This window comes from Syngnathoides biaculeatus, chromosome 1 (assembly GCF_019802595.1).
Source record: "Syngnathoides biaculeatus isolate LvHL_M chromosome 1, ASM1980259v1, whole genome shotgun sequence".
Lineage (NCBI taxonomy): Eukaryota > Metazoa > Chordata > Actinopteri > Syngnathiformes > Syngnathidae > Syngnathoides > Syngnathoides biaculeatus.
In genome coordinates this window covers 2,272,089-2,289,610 of record NC_084640.1, presented here as the reverse complement: position 1 = coordinate 2,289,610, position 17,522 = coordinate 2,272,089, and positions in this window count along the sequence as shown.

The following is a 17,522-nucleotide window of genomic DNA, read 5'->3' as shown; positions in this document are numbered from 1 at the left end:
ACTTGAATGTTATAAACAATTTCATGATGCAGTATTGTGTAGTACTGCCTGCATTTTCTTGGTCTCAGATTACTTCTCTTAGTCTGCCTCTGACCAGCCTACCTTGGGTTGTGCCACTTTGCTGCATTTTTCTCGATAATAGTAGTTTAATTATGTTAGACTCCCATTTTATTTGTTATGTATCATTATTTGTCCAATATATAATGGTCATTTTTCATTTAATTTTATCAATAAAGCATCATAAAAAACATTTATCTTTTATGCCACAATGTTTTTGTATACGTAAATGTGTCCCATGGGGTAACAGCCAGGCTTAGTCCTATTTTCAAAAAGTTATTGATGATTTTCAATTTTAGGAATTCATAGTAAAGGCAATCCTGAATGACAGATCAAGCAGTGGTGGCCCTCCGAAATACACTTGTATAAGGGTCAGTCCTCTCAAATCAATTGGTAAAACTGTCATCTCCCATCTGAAAAAAACATCACCAGAGCGAAGGCTTGGATGTGCCAAGCAGACCAGGAGAAGCTCACCTGTGCTTTTCACTGTAGTAGACTAGGCTATTGTAATGTCTTACTTGTCTTACTGGAGTCCCCAAAAACGTATTAAGCAGCTGCAGCTCATTCAGAATGCTGCAGCTCGTCTTCTGACCAGAACAAAGCAGTCAGAGCACATTACTCCAGTTGTAAAGTCTTTACACTTTCTTCCAGTCAGCTTTAGAAAAGATTACAAAGTTATGCTTCTGGTCTATAAATCAATAAATGATTTAGATCCTGAATGCATGGAAGAAAGACTAATGGAATATAATGTAAACCTAGTTGCTCAAAAATGCAATTAGCATATAAGGAAGGTAGAAATGCCGAGTAACTTTGATTTCCTCAAGAGCTTCATTATATACAATGTATACTTTTAAAGTTAGACAGTTTTTCCGTTGACAAAAAGAAAACAATTACAATTGTTTTTCCCTTCTATAATCTTGATTTATTTCGAAATTAAGGTTGTATTCATATCAAATGTTTTCTCCACTGAAATAATTTAGGTTTGAAGGAAAACAAAGGATTAGCATTTCCATTGCTGTAATCTAATTAACCTTACCATCTTTCAGCCAATGAAGCAACTTCTCCAGGAACACAGCGCTGAGTGACTGTTATACATAAAGTTAGTGTCATATACCTGTAGGTTATTGAATTATCCAGCTATGAATATTTAAAATCTTTTGTTCTCATTAGAGTTGTGAGGGTTGGGTATACCCTGGACCTGTTGCAGGAGTGCTGGAACAAATCCCACCTGTCATCAGTCAGGAGGCGGGCTACACCCTGAACTGGTTGCCAGCCAATCACAGGGCACATGGAGACAGACAACAGTTGCACTCAAAATCACAACTAAGGGCAATTTAGAGTCTCCAATTCATGCACGTTTTTGGGATGTGGGAGGAAACCGGAGTGCCCAGAGAAAACCCACGGAAGCATGGGGCCTACCACATAGGCCGGGCCGCAATTTGAACCCTAGTCCTCAGAACTGTGAAGCAGACACGCTAACAAGTCGCGTCACCGTGCCACTAATGTATGACAAATAGTTGTAAAAAGACTATTAATAATTTCATTTCCAACGGTCTGTGTATGCATGGAACTGAAATCCTAGGTGAGATGTGATTCTTGGTTCGAAATCTACATTCATTGTTGAAACCAAACATTCTACAGAATGTGTAACAAACTTAATGGTGTTTCCCTGAGATAAAGAATTTAGTTTTCATGCTGGGTGATGTGTCATGGTGCATCTTGTGACTTCGCTGCTTTTAGTGCCTTGCCCTTAAGTTAATTATAAACATATCTATTTTTAGTGACTTGTGTGAGAACGACTTTGCACTGTCAAGCCCAGGAACTCTTTAATCTTGATAGATATCCTGCCTAACTAAGTAGATCCTAATTCAAATTCCGGTGCAGCAGAAGTTATTTGTTTTTTCTCCTCATTTATTACAGGCCTGTCTCCCTTTAAAATTACTGTATTATATTCCTCATCACTGCCATGTTGATGTCGTCCATGTCTATAGAACAGATCCCCTTGATGAGCTTGGCAATACTACTACTACTACTACTACTACTACTACTACTACTACTACTACTAATAATAATAATAATAATAATAATAATAATAATAATAAACATCTAGCCAGTTTGGATGAGTAGAGAGATTGCTCCAACCCAGCAACTTTCTTCTCAGCCATATTTGGACCTGTTGAGATGCTCAGGCCATTGTGAACAAGCACAAGGTGTTTTGCCACAACTCTCACCTCTTCTTGCACACTGAACAAAGATGGAAAGATCTCATGCAAGATGTACATTAATCGTCAGGCCCACAATGAAGAAGAAGACTTTATTTGTGAATTGTGTTTGAAATATATTGTGTCTTTGGTAACACCAGACCTTAACCTTTTGTGACACACCTTATTTGTTATGAAATTGCCTGGCTCAAAGTCAGTTTTGGGGAGGCTCGACCTCACCTGCGACTCCAATGAGGACAATCGATGCAGAGAATAGATGGATGGACCTGGGTTTTCATGTTTGCTTTTGACAAATTAGTTTTTGAACCAAAAAAATTCAGCCCATTTTATGCAAATCTTTTCAACTTATTATTATTAATAAGCTTATAAAGAACTACTACATAATGCTGTATTGTTCCAAAACTGATTGTTGCAAGAAGTCCATGGTGAAAGAGCCAAAAATAACTGGTAAAACAAAATTAAGGGGGTAAGAAGGTCTGGAGTTAATCATTTACAGATTCTTTAATTACACCACTGATTGATTGATTAATTCAGTGATTGGCAGAATATAAGTGAGTCATTAAAATCTAATTATTATAACAAAGGATAGGGTTGCAGAAGCCTATCCTATCTGACTTTAGGCAGACTATATCCTCAACTGGTCACCAGTCTGTCACAGAGCATATATACACAGACAACCATTCACACCGTCACAGAGTGGGAACTGAACACACACTGCCCGCACCAAAGTCAGGCAAGTGTACCACTACACCATAAGTGACTCATGGAAAAGTAAAGAAAAACAAAAGCGGAAACTCAGTCAATTACAAGCCATTCTAGCAGGTATCCTAGCTGCTATGTTAAAATTTACTTCATAAAAAGACATCATCGGTTTCCTGATTCAATTTTATCTGGCCCCAGAAGCAAGCAAAGTCTGGGAAGTTTTTGGTGAACGCTTTATTAAAGAGGATCCTTGAAGGGTACTGGTGGGTTGTTGAGACTGGGAACATGTGGTAGCGTGAGTTGGTGGATGGCCTGACGGCGTGGTAGAATAGGTCAAAACGATGGGGAGCATGAAAGGAGCATTGAGGACAAGGAAAAATATGGAGATCAGAAGCAATGCAACGACTGGGTTAGCTTACATGCTGGTCAGAGAGTTGGTTTACCATGGGAGAATATTTAAACCCTGGCAGTCTTAAATATAGGAAGACCAGCGTTCTGATTGGTAACAGGTACTTGACTGAGGTGGTGCTGATTACTGGAAAAAGAGATCGAAGGCAAGATCCAGCAACATTACTGACGGGACAGACCATGACAATATCTAAATATGAATTGGGGATTTAGGTTATCTTTCAGTAATTCAAAAGAAAGGAAAAAGACAAATATAAAACACATTATCACCCCATATTTAAAAAATATAAATGATCGCTTGGTATTGTGGGCTTCACAGCTTTTTTGAAAATGTTGTTTCACATATTTTGTTTATTTCCTTCTTCTTGACTCTCGTGATCTTTGGTCATAATCGCATCTTTTGACAGCATCTTGAATACTCAGTGTTAACAAAAATTGAGCATTCACATTTGCTCATTGATAGTTGGAACTATCATTAGTGTACAGTCCGTGTACTCATGTAGACATTATTGACAGTCTCTGTGTTCCTCCTACGTCTTAAACAATGTAAGTCTTCAAGTGGCCTTTGGGAGGGCCCAGAAGCACATTAAAAGTACAGATGATTCTAATCAGCCTGTTCACAGGCATCCGACACAGGAATGCTTGTGCACTTAGCATCACTTCACAAGGGCGTGATTAGTCGGATGCTTGTGAGTTGTTTGTTTTCAATCATTAGTAAAGTGTGTGGATCCTGATAATAGCCTTGCGTGGGGAGTGAAGCTGATTGGCTCTCCTTTCATCCTTCGACTCCTGATACTGTCAACACCATTGTTTTTTAACCTCTTGTGGATGTGTGATCTATGGTCTCAGGGAGCACTTGGCGACAACTGTCAGCTACAAAGTATTACCTACAGATACCCTTATAATATAAAATACAAGATAAGAGTATCTTTTCAATGAAAAGCTACACACAAAAAATCATTTATGCTGTAATTGTAATGAGCACTCAGGATCCTCAAAAAAATAATTGATTAACAAATGAAATTGGAAAATGTGCAAGAGTATAAATTGGAGTCAACCATATTGATTAGGGAAAACTATAACTCAAATGTTTCTTATAAACACTGTCAGCATGTGTGAAGAGAAATCACCAAATCTTGGCAGATGCCATTTTGGTGAGCATTTAAAGTCCATGGGTTGGACGTTTTCTTGAGCTTTTTTTAATGTATTTTTCAAAACCACATCAAAGTTAACAGTCATGTCAAAAAGGCAAACTGTTTTGACAAGCCTCAACTGGAAATTAAGCATTTTAAAAAATGCAGGAAAGCTGTGCATACAGTGCGGTCATGGCTAATTAGAAAAATATGTTGACAATAATTTAAATAAAACTAATGGAATAAACAAAGCTTAGTGTTATGAAATGATGTACCAATCAGTAGTCACATGCATTGTTAAAACAAAATGAAAATACACACACTTTAAACATTGGAACAGGCTGTGCTGAATACACAACCAAAATATTTTTAGGCTTGCAATCCCCCCAAAAATATAACTAAAATTGTATATTAGGGAAAATTGACATTTAATTGGGTGTGTGATAGTGAGAGTGATTTACTGGTTAGCACAGTTATTAGGTAAGGGGTTTGAATATCCTTCGTCTTCGTCTTGGTCTTCGTGAGTGGAATTTACATATTCTGTGGGTTATCTCGAGACTTTACATGATCAGGATTTTTGGGGCTGATCACTGATCAGCAATTAAAAAACACAAAACGATACACGATCACTTATCTGTTCACAAGGTGGAGCAATATGCTGTGGTATGACTGACCTCACCCAAGGACTTGTATTTTTATTTTTTTTGGGGGCAAGGAAATGTCATTTGAATTTTCTTCATTTATGTGTGCATGTGAGCAGTACATTATTCTTGTACTGTATGAAGTCAGGTTGTGTACTCTGTCTCATGACCAGCCACTGTTCCTCATTTCATGGGAAATTGGTTTGACTAGATGCCAGAGAATTTAATAAGCATCTTCTTGGTGTCTTCATATTTTATATAAGCAATCTCAACTATTGCGTGTGGGATTATATTATGATTGTACTTCATAGTTATCCATTAGAATTACTCACAGTTCATGAAGTGTTTAAGTCAAACCAACTTTTAATATAGCCAAAATTAATTTAGGATTTACAGAAGGAAATTCAGTTAGTCGGAGGCTACGGGGCTAGGAAAGTGGGCATCAGACACAGTTATGCTTCAGCACTTTTCAATTTGGGCTTGGTATGCCTGAGTCTCGAGCAAATCGTTAAGTTAAGTCACATTAGGCATCCTTACTTGTTTGAATGCTGCGACTCAAGCAACCCTCTTTCCTCCAGTATATCTTCAGTTCACTTTAATAGACAGATTGGTTTACATTTATACATTCATTGAGCCACAAAACGTTTCCTAACCTGTGACTTGGCAGTGAAAAGCAAAATTTTGGAAAAAGAATACAATACAATACAACATTTCCAGTTTTTTTTTGGACCTCTTCTGAAAGTAGTTGCAATACCAGTATAGGTTTGATATTTTACATTGGTCAACCTTGGTCTTTATTAAAAGATCAGAGTTAATATGACCTTGGTGTCATCTATGTCACATTTGTCACATAGTTGCAGCAGCAGGAGTTTTATTTTTACTCCCTGCCGCAACCGTGGTCCGTGGGGAACATTTCAAGGACGCAATCACCTTAGGCAATCCATGCTGCGCTTGGGCACACTCGACACCAGAAGTCAAGATTGTTGGACGGGTTTGAGAGATCCGTGGATGTGGTGACCTTGAGTGTAGTAAAAATTTGGATTTTCGACCTGCACATGAAAAGTTATTGGGATTGTTCCTCAAAATTACAATTGCACTGTCTGAGCATGCCCTTAGAAGACCGCTGTACAAAATACAAATTTCATAGTGATGGGAGCAGTATTTCTTTTGGCCCCATTGAATCAATGGAAACACTTCAGTCATATGATTCATTCAAAAGATTCATTCTCTGAATCATTTAACAAAACAAGGCAAAGGAAATTTATTTGTATCGCACATTCAATTCAATGTACTTTGCATGACTAAAAAGCCTGTAATACAAAGAAATAAAATATTTTAAAAAAACGGGAAAAAACAAAAATTAAAATGATAAAAGTACAATTAAAAACAGCATACTGTGCAAGAAATATTAAAAAGTGGTTGTACTCTAAAACGTTTTCAACATGGATTTAAAAACATTCACATTTGGGGCTGATGTCACCTCTGGCAACTTATTCCATTTATGTGCAGCATAATAGCTAAATGCTGCTTCACGATGTTTGCTTTGGACTCTGTGCTCCACTATTTGACTTGAGTCTGTCAATCTTGCAGCTCTACCGGGTTTGCATTCTGTAAGCCTTTCTTCCATGTATTCAGGACCAAAACCATCCATCCATCCATCCATCTATCCATCCATCCATCCATCCATCCATCCATCCATCCATCCATCCATCCATCCATCCATCCATCCATCCATCCATCCATCCATCCATCCATCCATCCTTCTGTCCGTTCATTTTCTTAGCCTCTTATCCTCACAAAGATCGCAGGAGTGCTGGAACCTATCCCAGCTCTCAATGGGCAGGAGGTGAGGTGCACCCTGAACTGGTTGCCAGCCAATCGCAAGGCACATAGAGACAAGGTTAGGGTTAGCCACACTCACAATCACACCTAGGGGCAATTTCGAATGTCCATTTAATGTTGCATGTTTTTGGTATGTGGGAGGAATCCGGAGTACCATCTACTTTTCAAGCAGCTAGCCCCTCGCGAGCTACAGACAGGGGTGGGGGGGGGGGTGATGCTCCCAATGTTATGTTATTAATGTTATGTGATATATTATACTATATACAAATATAAATGTATATTTAAATTACTGAATTAGGTTTTTTGTGCACTGTATTGTCTGTGCTTTGATCCTGGGTCAGGCTGTGCCAATGTGGAATTTTAAGATTACACACCATCTGATCCTGCACTTTCTACTTTGGCTTCAGACCAGACCTTTCCCACTTGAAAGGAGAAAATATCGTCCAGTTCAACCACTTTTTTTTTTCCATTATTCACATACTCCGACAATCATTGCATCTTAAAACAACAGCATTTCTTTTTTAACTTTCTCCATTAATATCTAACGTAATCATAAGCAGCATGTTTAGCTCGTCTTTGCTCTACATTGCCCAGACTGTGTTGCAAACTAAAACAGCGGTGGTGGACGCTGTCATTATAAAACCCATTGATGGGCTGCGTAAGCACTGTAACGTTTGCAATTATGAGTGTAAATCTTTAAAAGCGGGGATGGGGGCCGGGTGTAAGGTAAACTATGAAAAAGAAAGTGTGGCGGAGCAGCGGTCTTGTTAGAAAAAGTGAAAGAAAAATGTGCCGTCTAAAAGAAACCAGTGGCTTCTTCTTTTCATTTTTTTATACTACGTACGTACATACTACGTATTTGAATTGTTGCATTGGATGTAACAACCAGTCATCCCTCACTCATTGAATGACATTGCAAAATGCCCCAAACTGAATAGTTATACTTTCAATTTGCATTGGATTTTTAACCCTAACCCTAACACAGAATATCTGCGAAGAGACTGCATCAGCAGTGCACAATTGCGCATGCAAGCAGTATAGAGATAACATTGGGTGACTTTTTTTTTTATATAATTTTTTTCGTTTTTTGGCACGATCAACAGAGACTGCCTCTCGATCGACGCATTGAGCACACCTGGTGTAAGCATCTGGGTGTATTGAAAAGTCCTACATAAAAGTGTATCCCCACGAGGTGGAAATGATTTGAATCTCTCAGGGCAGAAACGTTCACTTTGGGGTAAATGTCCTTCATTCCGAGGGTACAAATCATTACTCATGCTCGGTACAGTCCATTCTCGGCCAGCGCAATTGCTGCGTCTGTTGATGCAGATTTACGAGTGAGTGACAAAATGCGGCAGTTCCACTCCTGGCCTGCACACTCCTGGCTGAATGGAAATGAATGGGCGCAGAAATGAATTAATACATAAAGTGATTTCATTCACTGTGTTCCCACAAAACATTTGTTCATTTGAATTAATCACTTGTGACAGACACAATATCTCGGATAAAGTTATTACTTTAGTTTTCGTCTGTTATAAAAATACTGTAAACAGCTACAAAATACAATAGGAATATCTTATCTGAACAATAAAATTTGGATTATATAGTCTTCTGTTTCAGCTAAAACATTCATTTTGTCACGTCCCATCGGAAACGAGAGTAGGACCCAAATGCAGGAACTCGGAAGACGCAAGGTAGTTCAAGAAGAGACACGTTTATTGTATGCCGAGGTCGGGGATCGAGCAGGCAGTCCGGTGCAGCAGCGGTAGTTGGGGCGTCGGGCGAAGAGAACAGATGAGCGGACAGGCAGGAGTCGGTACACGGGGAAACAACGCAGGCAGAAGGATCAAGGAGTCAGGCTTGCAAGGCTGGTCGGAGAACGGACGAAGGTCGGTACACACAGGATCAATCAGGAGTACGAGAGTGCTGGAACGGGACATAAAGCTCAACGAACTGGCCCAGGACCAGTCGTCACCGGGTCCTATCTATACAGGGGATGATCAGCCCGCATGAGGAGCAGGTGTGCGCTTCCCATTCAGCGTAGCCGCGCGGGCACCTGCACAGCTCATGCTGAAGCGGCAGGATCATGACACATTTAAGAGTAAAAGTACTGTCTCCATTTTTTTCACTGATTAGAACGCCAAAGGAAAACTTGTAGACTATGGATTACCCAGTTGTTTACACAATTATTAAAAAAAAGAGGAAATTAGTCAGATGATATATTTAGAGGCAAACTACAGATGAATGCCCTATATTTTAGCTTTTGCTCTGAAAAAGAATTATCATCTGAAAAGTGGCAGTGCTTTCGTATTGTGGTCCAGTCCTTTTAAAATGTTGACAGTGTCACTGTCAAGTTGTCTCCAGGGGCTAAAAGCCGCTGTTCTGACATGTTCCTGTGTCAGCAGTCAGGAATAAAGATGGAACGTGTTCATGAGGGTACATGCAGATCTTCTCACGCTACACTGGGGGTGCAATGTGATTGGATCGCTGTTTTTGACTGTAGTTGTCTGTACAGCTGCCCTTTGTAATGCTTGTCTTGTGTATTGCTTTTCATATCACATACATTAAGAGGGGCAAAAAGAAATATAACTACATTTTCATTTTTAAGATGTTCATAGCTCATGAATCAAATGCTTGTTCTTTGTCAACTGAAAAGATGGAGCACACTCAATGTGAGTCACTTGAAACATGAGGAATGAGAAGTGAAACATTCAAAGGGTCTTTGCTGTCACAGGCACCAGGGCCAAATTAAACAACACCTACAGGAGATGAATAACACCTATTTTCATTGTGGCTGTAATTACCTTTCATGGCACTATCCTATCAACAACTTCATTTCTGCAAACTTTTATAAAACATTGACACTTTCTCACCACAAAAAAAGGTTGCTCTTTTTGCAATCCATTCAGATTCCATTAAATTGTTTCAATTTCTAACTTACTTCTAAATTTAGTATTTAAATTTAATTAACTGTTACAGAGTAAATGTAGCACATTAGTACCCACATCTGGTCTTCATCTCACAACTTTTTATTTGAGCTCAGAGAACTTCAGTGAATTTAAGAAAATGATGTCATTTAGAGACTATGGAGGGAACATTTAGTCTTACATGGACATGATTGCATTTTTCGTCTCTTTAGTGTATGCATGTGCATGTGTGTGCATCTGTGTAAGTAGATATTCTCTGCTGATGTGCATACACTTCAAAAGATGTGTATCTAGGTATTACTGATACACCTTGCAGCCACATCGACCACCGCTCAAGTACTATCCATTACCACCGTTTGTGTCTCTGTGGCATTGTATGCTGTAGATTTTTTATAGTGTAGGACTACAGTGTAGGGCTCAAAACAGCGATCATAATTTGCTTAACAATATGAGCCATTTGTCATCTCTGCAGTTTCGAAAGGGATTGAAGGGTTTCGGACAAAAGAACGACAGTGGGGCTGACTAAAACGGTGTCAGGGTCAGACAAGTGGGTGTTTCAAGAGAATTACAAGGTGAAAAAAGAGGCCTAAAATTTGTGTGCCAACTTTTTTCTTGAAGTGTATTCAACTCAGAGCACTTTACACCAAAATGTTAAGCATGTAAATATTTTATTTCCTGTTTTGGTTGTTCATTCCCCCATTTTGTTTTCTGAGTACACAAAACTTTGAAAAGAGGTTGCACAGTGCACATTGTCTAAAAATACAAAATTTTATCAATGTGGTCAAGGTAGGATGAAAAACTGGGCTGTTGTGTTTGTGCTTGTCAACCACCTAACTTTCTAAGTTAACGCCAAGAAATGTGCATTTAAAGCACCCCTACTCCAGCCACCGGATTCTCTTTACTTGCATATACACTGAGCGGCTGAAATAAGTGTTTGATATATTTTCTCACTCAATTTACTCCAAGGGTGTGATTGACGTGAACATTTCACCAGCTATTGGGAACGACCCAGGTAATCCATACAGGCATAAAAACCAGAACAAATAAGATCATAAATTGTATAACAATGGGAGATGACAAAGGGAAAAAGTATTAAACACATGAAAAGAAAGCTGAAAAAAATCATGGAAATCCCCGACAGCTTGAAATCTATTTTTAATTAAATAGCAATCTAATACCTTGTCAGTGCCGGCATGCAGGTTAACGGTGCCGGGGACGGACATTGTTAACCTGGGCCAAAACCAAACCGGTATGGGGTGCTTGAGATGAACGCTCATACAGTATTTGTTTGGGAAAGTTTTAAGCCAGATGCCCTTCGTAACGCTAACCTTTGCATTTATCCAGGCTTGGGATCAGCCTGCGGATTGCACTGGGTTGTGCACCCATAGGGCACCGTTTAAAGGCAATTGATTAACAATTGGTCCAAAATAGATTATTGGAAATAACTGCCAGGTTTTTTTTCTTGAGTAAAACAATACATAAAATCAACATGTAAGAGAAATATGTCCCCATTAAGAACCCACCTCTTTTATGTTTTGCCTTTCAGTCCTTGTGACTCAGTGGTAGGGATGGTGAAATCCTGTGACATAAGGTTTCTCTCTCACAAACTTTTCCCCCATCTCGCTAATAAAAGCTTAGATCGATGCGAGTCCATATGCACCAACTCTGGTTATTCCATTGTTTGGACAAAAAATGGGGCTGTTTTGGAGAAAGGATGGAGGTACGGGGCACAGAAGTATTGTTTTCATTCAGACGTGAAACTGTTAGTGACCCAAAGTGCCCATCATACCATTGTTATGCTTTGCCAGAAGATAAAAGGAAAACACTTCTATGTTTGGCAACGGGGAAGTCACTTATGTCAGCGGATGACAATTGGCTAAGGAGAGGAACTACTTGAGAGGAGGCCATTTCACGCAACAAAGCTGTCGGGACGTCTGTCATCAGGGATGGCAAAGAAAGGCAGTGTTTCTTTCATAGTAGGCAAAATGGAGCAACCAAGCATTAAAATCCCTCCAGAAGACAATATCCTTTCACTAATGCCATGTGGGATCGCTTTCCTGTTCCCAGCGTTGAAGTGTGTCAACCTGAAACCATTTGTATAAATCTTAACTATCAAAGTAAATTGACACAGCACTTTTTTTTCGTCTGTAGATGTTTTGCTGTTGTAACATCCATCCATTTTCTGAGTCGCTTATCCTCACGAGGGTAGTGGGATTGCTGGAGGCAGTCCCAGCTGCCAGGTTGCCAGCCCATCGCAGGGCACATGGAGACAGACAACAGTTGCACTCAAAATCACACACATAGGGGCAATTTAGGTGTCTCCAATTAATCCATGTTTTGGGGATGTGGGAGGAGAAAACCCATGCAGGCATGGAGAGAACATGCAAACTCCATTCAGGTGAAGCCGGGATTTGAAGCCAGAACTGTGAGGCTAACGCTTTACAGCTGCGCCACCACCGTGCTGCACCGTTGTAACATTGGTCCTTAATGTGGCCTTATTGTTCTTTAAAAAAAGAGAAAGGGACATTGTCCCCTTTTCCTCAACTTTTGGGGAAGAAAGTACTCAGCTATGGTGAAGCACATTTTGGTTCAGTAGAAACTAGTCCTTTTCATTTTGTAACTCTAAGCAATATGAATCACAAACCTTATTGTGCTTATGTTGTGTGGGAAAATCCAATAAAATAATTCCAAGAATGCACAATACAGTACTTTGTAGAGAAATAGCAGACACTCAAGACTGTTCATCATTAGATTGAGCTTTATTATACCAATGCTTTCGTAACGACTACCGATTCTACAGGTAATGTGATAGACTTCTGGAAACCATTAAAACCTGTGGGGGGAAAAAATCATCCAGCGCCCAGAGAAATATATTCTTATGTTTCTGTAAGACAAAAGTTCTTATTCAGCATGATAACAGTTTTTATTTTTCTGCTCCTAGACAAAAATGGCTTTTTCATTGTGTGTGGTACTGTGGATTTTTTGGTCAACACATTTCCTGGAAATCATGGAAGGAATTTTTGTAATGATCAAATTTTTCCTTAAAAGAACCACATGGGTAGATTCCATAGTATGGTCACGCTGTATTTACTATACTGAGTTTTACAGTGTGCTGACATGCTTTTTAATGTTAAAATAAAGAAAATACCAGTGTGCCTTCTTCGCATATAGGCTCTCTGCATTTGAACTGTATATATTGTATTGTCCCAGTAACCCCATAGCTGTTGTGGATTCTACATATTCTTGGTTTAGTGTTTGGCTTTTCGTTTTTTTTGTTCTTTTTTTAATGAAGAAAAAGAGACTAGTTGGATGTGTAATACATCAGTGAGGCTATAATGCCTCCATCACTCTTCCACAGCATCACATTAGGAATCACCCTTGACCTCTGAGAGAGAGAGAGGAAAAACATTTGAAATATCACGGTTGCTCAAGTCTAATGCTGTACTTGCCACAATTTTGAACCAGTTTCTTTTTAGCTTCAAATATTTGTTTTTGTTCATTAATTTATTGCTTCAGAAACTATGAAAACAAAAAATTCTAGACAGTAACAATGGCACATTTTAAACACTTTTCCTGACTGTAAACAGTGGATTTGTAAAATGGCACTGTGGACCTTCTCCATTTTGTATAAGTTAAGATCCAAATCTCCCACCTCCTGCCCGATGATAGCTGGGATAGGCTTCAGCACTCACGCGACCCTCGTGTAAGTGCCTCACAAAATGGGTAGATAAACAAGATCGAGGAGATCTAACTTGTCTTTTAAAGCACATTAGTAAATTACAAAAACAATGTGGCGTTACAATATGAATTTTCCTACTGTAAAGCATAGTCATTCCTTTAATAGGTTAAAGTTTAACACTAAAAATATTTTTAAATGTGTAGCTTTTGCCCTTGGTCCTGTTAAGATGCCAGTGAACAAAATGCCGAGTGTTTCCTGTATTATACTGCTCCATTGGGCATAACAATCCAGGAAACTTATCTCATCGTAGCATAAACCTGCCTGTCTACACACACACAACTCTGTGTTTTCTGGACCTTGCTCACATCCAATACATAAATGCCACACTTGAACGCTTCAAACCACTCAAAAGGAGCATTATGCCATTGGGAAAGACAAGGAATTCCAAATGTTGTATTTTTTCAACATAGAGAATATATCTTGTACATTTTACCAGTATAGAGAGGTGAGTTGAGCAGATCATGTCTATTTTTTGCATACGTGTCATTATAATGGCAGTGGCACACCAGTCATCTCAATTTACAGACTTTCGGTTTCTTGAGGCTTTTTTTTTTTTTTTTAGTCATCTTCCTCATCAATTTTTGGTATACGGTTTGTTGTGGGGCTGTAGGCTGTTGCACTCATCCCGGAAAAGGCGTGTGGATTCATTGTTTCTGGAAAGACTAAGAAAGATGATGCCTCTGCGTGGTAAACGCAATATCAATCTACCCTGATCAAGACTTCATTATTTCTGTCGCTTGTTTTTATTTTTGTTTTGTTTTTTTGTTTTGGCAGGTAAACAAGGTAGAGCAAAGGTTTCGTTGACAATAGTTATTCATATTCACATTTGTTCACCATTAATCCAAATAGTGTCTTAATTTTGAGCATTTTGCACCCAGTTGTAGCAGTAAATGGAGAATTAGGAAAATGTTTCCAAAATTAAAACATTTCCTTGGTGTCTTAATAAATTGTCCATGAGTTGTTTTGACTCAAAACATCCCAAGACTCAAGAAGAATAGAACACTTCTTACACTCTTCTCTAAAGACAGTTGTGTTTACGGTAACCAATTCAGGGCGGGTGCCGTGTCCAATGCAATTGAGTGACCACTCCAAAGCCATAGAAAACAAAGTCTCTACAGTGACGTGCGCATTCCCACTTGCCATTATCACAATTTTTTTCTTTTCATCCTTTATTTTTCTGTTTTCCTGGCTGGAGTGATCTGTTTCCTTCATTTTCTTGCATTGGTAGGTGTATTTCTAACAAGCTTACCAGTAGGCGGCCAATTAAGGAGATTTCCAAATTGTGACATTGATTGCAATGTTGGGTTCTGTGTTGTTGGTATCAACCAATTTCAGCTGTCTCTTGGGACTCCCTTTAGCTCATGGCCCTCCCGAGGCAATTGTCTGGGTCGCCTTCCCTGTTGTGCGATCTCTTTGTACAGGTAGCTGTAGGCGAGGCGCTCCCAGGACAGCCGAGAAACAGTCTCTCCACTGTGTCCTGCATCATACGCGGGGTCTCTTTCTGGTGGGACCTGCCCGGAACACATCACCAGGGAGGTGTCCAGGAGGCCTCCGAATGAGATGTCCTAGCCACCTCATCTGGCAGAGGAGCAGTGGGTCAACACTGAACACCTCCCGGATGATCGAGCTTCTCACCCTACACCGTAATGTTTTAATAACTGCCTTATATCTTAGTTTGATCACAGATTGTCTTCTTCAGTGACTGCAACTTTTTTACCCTTATTTCTTTGCCCTGTATATTGTTTTGACTGTCCTCTTTATTTTGCTTCACTATGGTTTTCTGTTTTCTTTCAGTTGTCTTTTGCATCGACATTGCAATCGAGGGCTAATTGAGATAGAGACTGTTTTGTATGGCTTCCCTTTTCATTATCCGTGAAATTAATTGCTGTTCTTCAATTCATGTGATTTGTCTTTATTGGTGTCATCTGATTTGCTAATATTTGGGCGTGACAGAAACAAGGCTTGAGGGAAATTTAGACATTTTATCACAGTGTGAAAGATCTGGAAACAAAATTTTTTGTTACTTCCTTGTTTGCTTCCTTCCATTAAATCCATTTGCAAGGGTGCACGCCAAATCTTTTTTTTCAGTCTGTTTTATTTTTCCACTGCACCACTCTTCCTTGCTATACATTTCCCAGCATGATATATCCACCCTGGTACAAAATGAATGCGATTTATCACTAATTCTACTGTCTTTACGCTGGTATATATGGACATACAATATGTACACTACCATCCAAAAGTATTGGTAGAGTGAAACCACGTCATTTATTTTTGCTGTAGAGATTTTTGCTGTGCTTATAATCGCAAAAGGAATATATGAAAGAGCTGAGCATGTTAATATATTACAAGTGCTATATTGATATTCTGATCTGATACAAAACTTAAATTGAGATCACATATTGTCTTTGTCTAACGACAAATAATTGGTAATGAATTGATCACATGCCAGATGACACCAACTGTGCTCATGGACTGAAGTTGGTTGTACATTATATTTGTTGAGATATCATTATATGTAGCCAAATATGTTTTAAAGGTTGTCAGTATTAGCATTGCTTTGAGCACCTTAAACCAACAAATATGGTATGTTGCTCATTTTTTACAAAAAGACCACAAGCCGATTTAGGAAAATCCTGAACATGACCTTAACGCTATTGTGTTTTTTTTAATTAAGATACATACAGAGGTCATTTGTTGACTTTGTTGTGCAGAACAAAGGAATGGTAAAAAAATAAGCAGCTCTTTGCTCTTGGTTGCCTGTCATATCTTCAGGTCTCTACATACTTGCCCTTACAGTTCCTTTACCTCTGCTCTCAAAATATAATAGATGTACTGTTCGTAATTGCCCCAGTTTTTGAAGGACAACCGATCCAATCTAATTTTTTTTCCTTGCTTGAAGCAATCTTGCAATATTGTGGAACCTGAGAAAAGACTTCCAGTGTCTGAAGATTTCTCATCCCGACAGTTATAGTAAACACAGCCATAATTCAACCTTTCAGTTGTTTGTTTTCAAAGGCGTTTTACACATGCAACTCACTTTGAGCAAAACAGAAATCCCCGTAATTTATATCCAAACCGACATGCTTTAAATGGATAACCACATCCACAGCATATTTATCAAGAATAAGATGCAAGGCCTTACCGATTGCCAAAAACAAAAGACCCAGCAGAATGTGAGAAAGGAACTGTTAGCTCAGCATGTGACTGTCCCCCCCATCAGCTTAGAGAGGTGAGGTAAATGAAAGAGAACGGTAAAGAACATGCAGAGCACAGATCAAAAAGCTTAGCCTCTGGTGAGTTTGTAATTACAATGGAAGCAGATATATTTCCATATTTAATACAGTGGCTGAAGATTGCTCAGGGGTAATAATACAAAACACTAGCAGGAAAAGTCATACAGAAGTCAGACTTTTAGAAAGAGCTCTCATTATTCCGCCGCAATATACAAATATACCGGACAAACGTATTGAAAGCTTGAACAAATTGTTGGTTATTGGTGAAATAAATACTTGAGCTTAGATCATACATTGTTTAGTTATGAACCTCCTCTTGAGCAATGTTGTTTGGAATCATCAAGTGTGATTTCTATTCTGATCTGATACCAAATACTTTTTTTGCAGACAGGGTATTAATAAAAGTAAAAAATATATATAGTTTTCTTTGCAATAACCTTTGTCTTCATAAAATGAAAAATTGTATTTGAGAGAAACATCTTTTGTAGACTAGACTTTCATACCTGATTATCAGATGACTAGTCACTTTAAACTGCTTACATTCCTTGAAGTCGTGACACCCTTTGCACCATAGGTTAAGATAGGAACGTAGAATGACCGGTTAAGCGAGGTTCG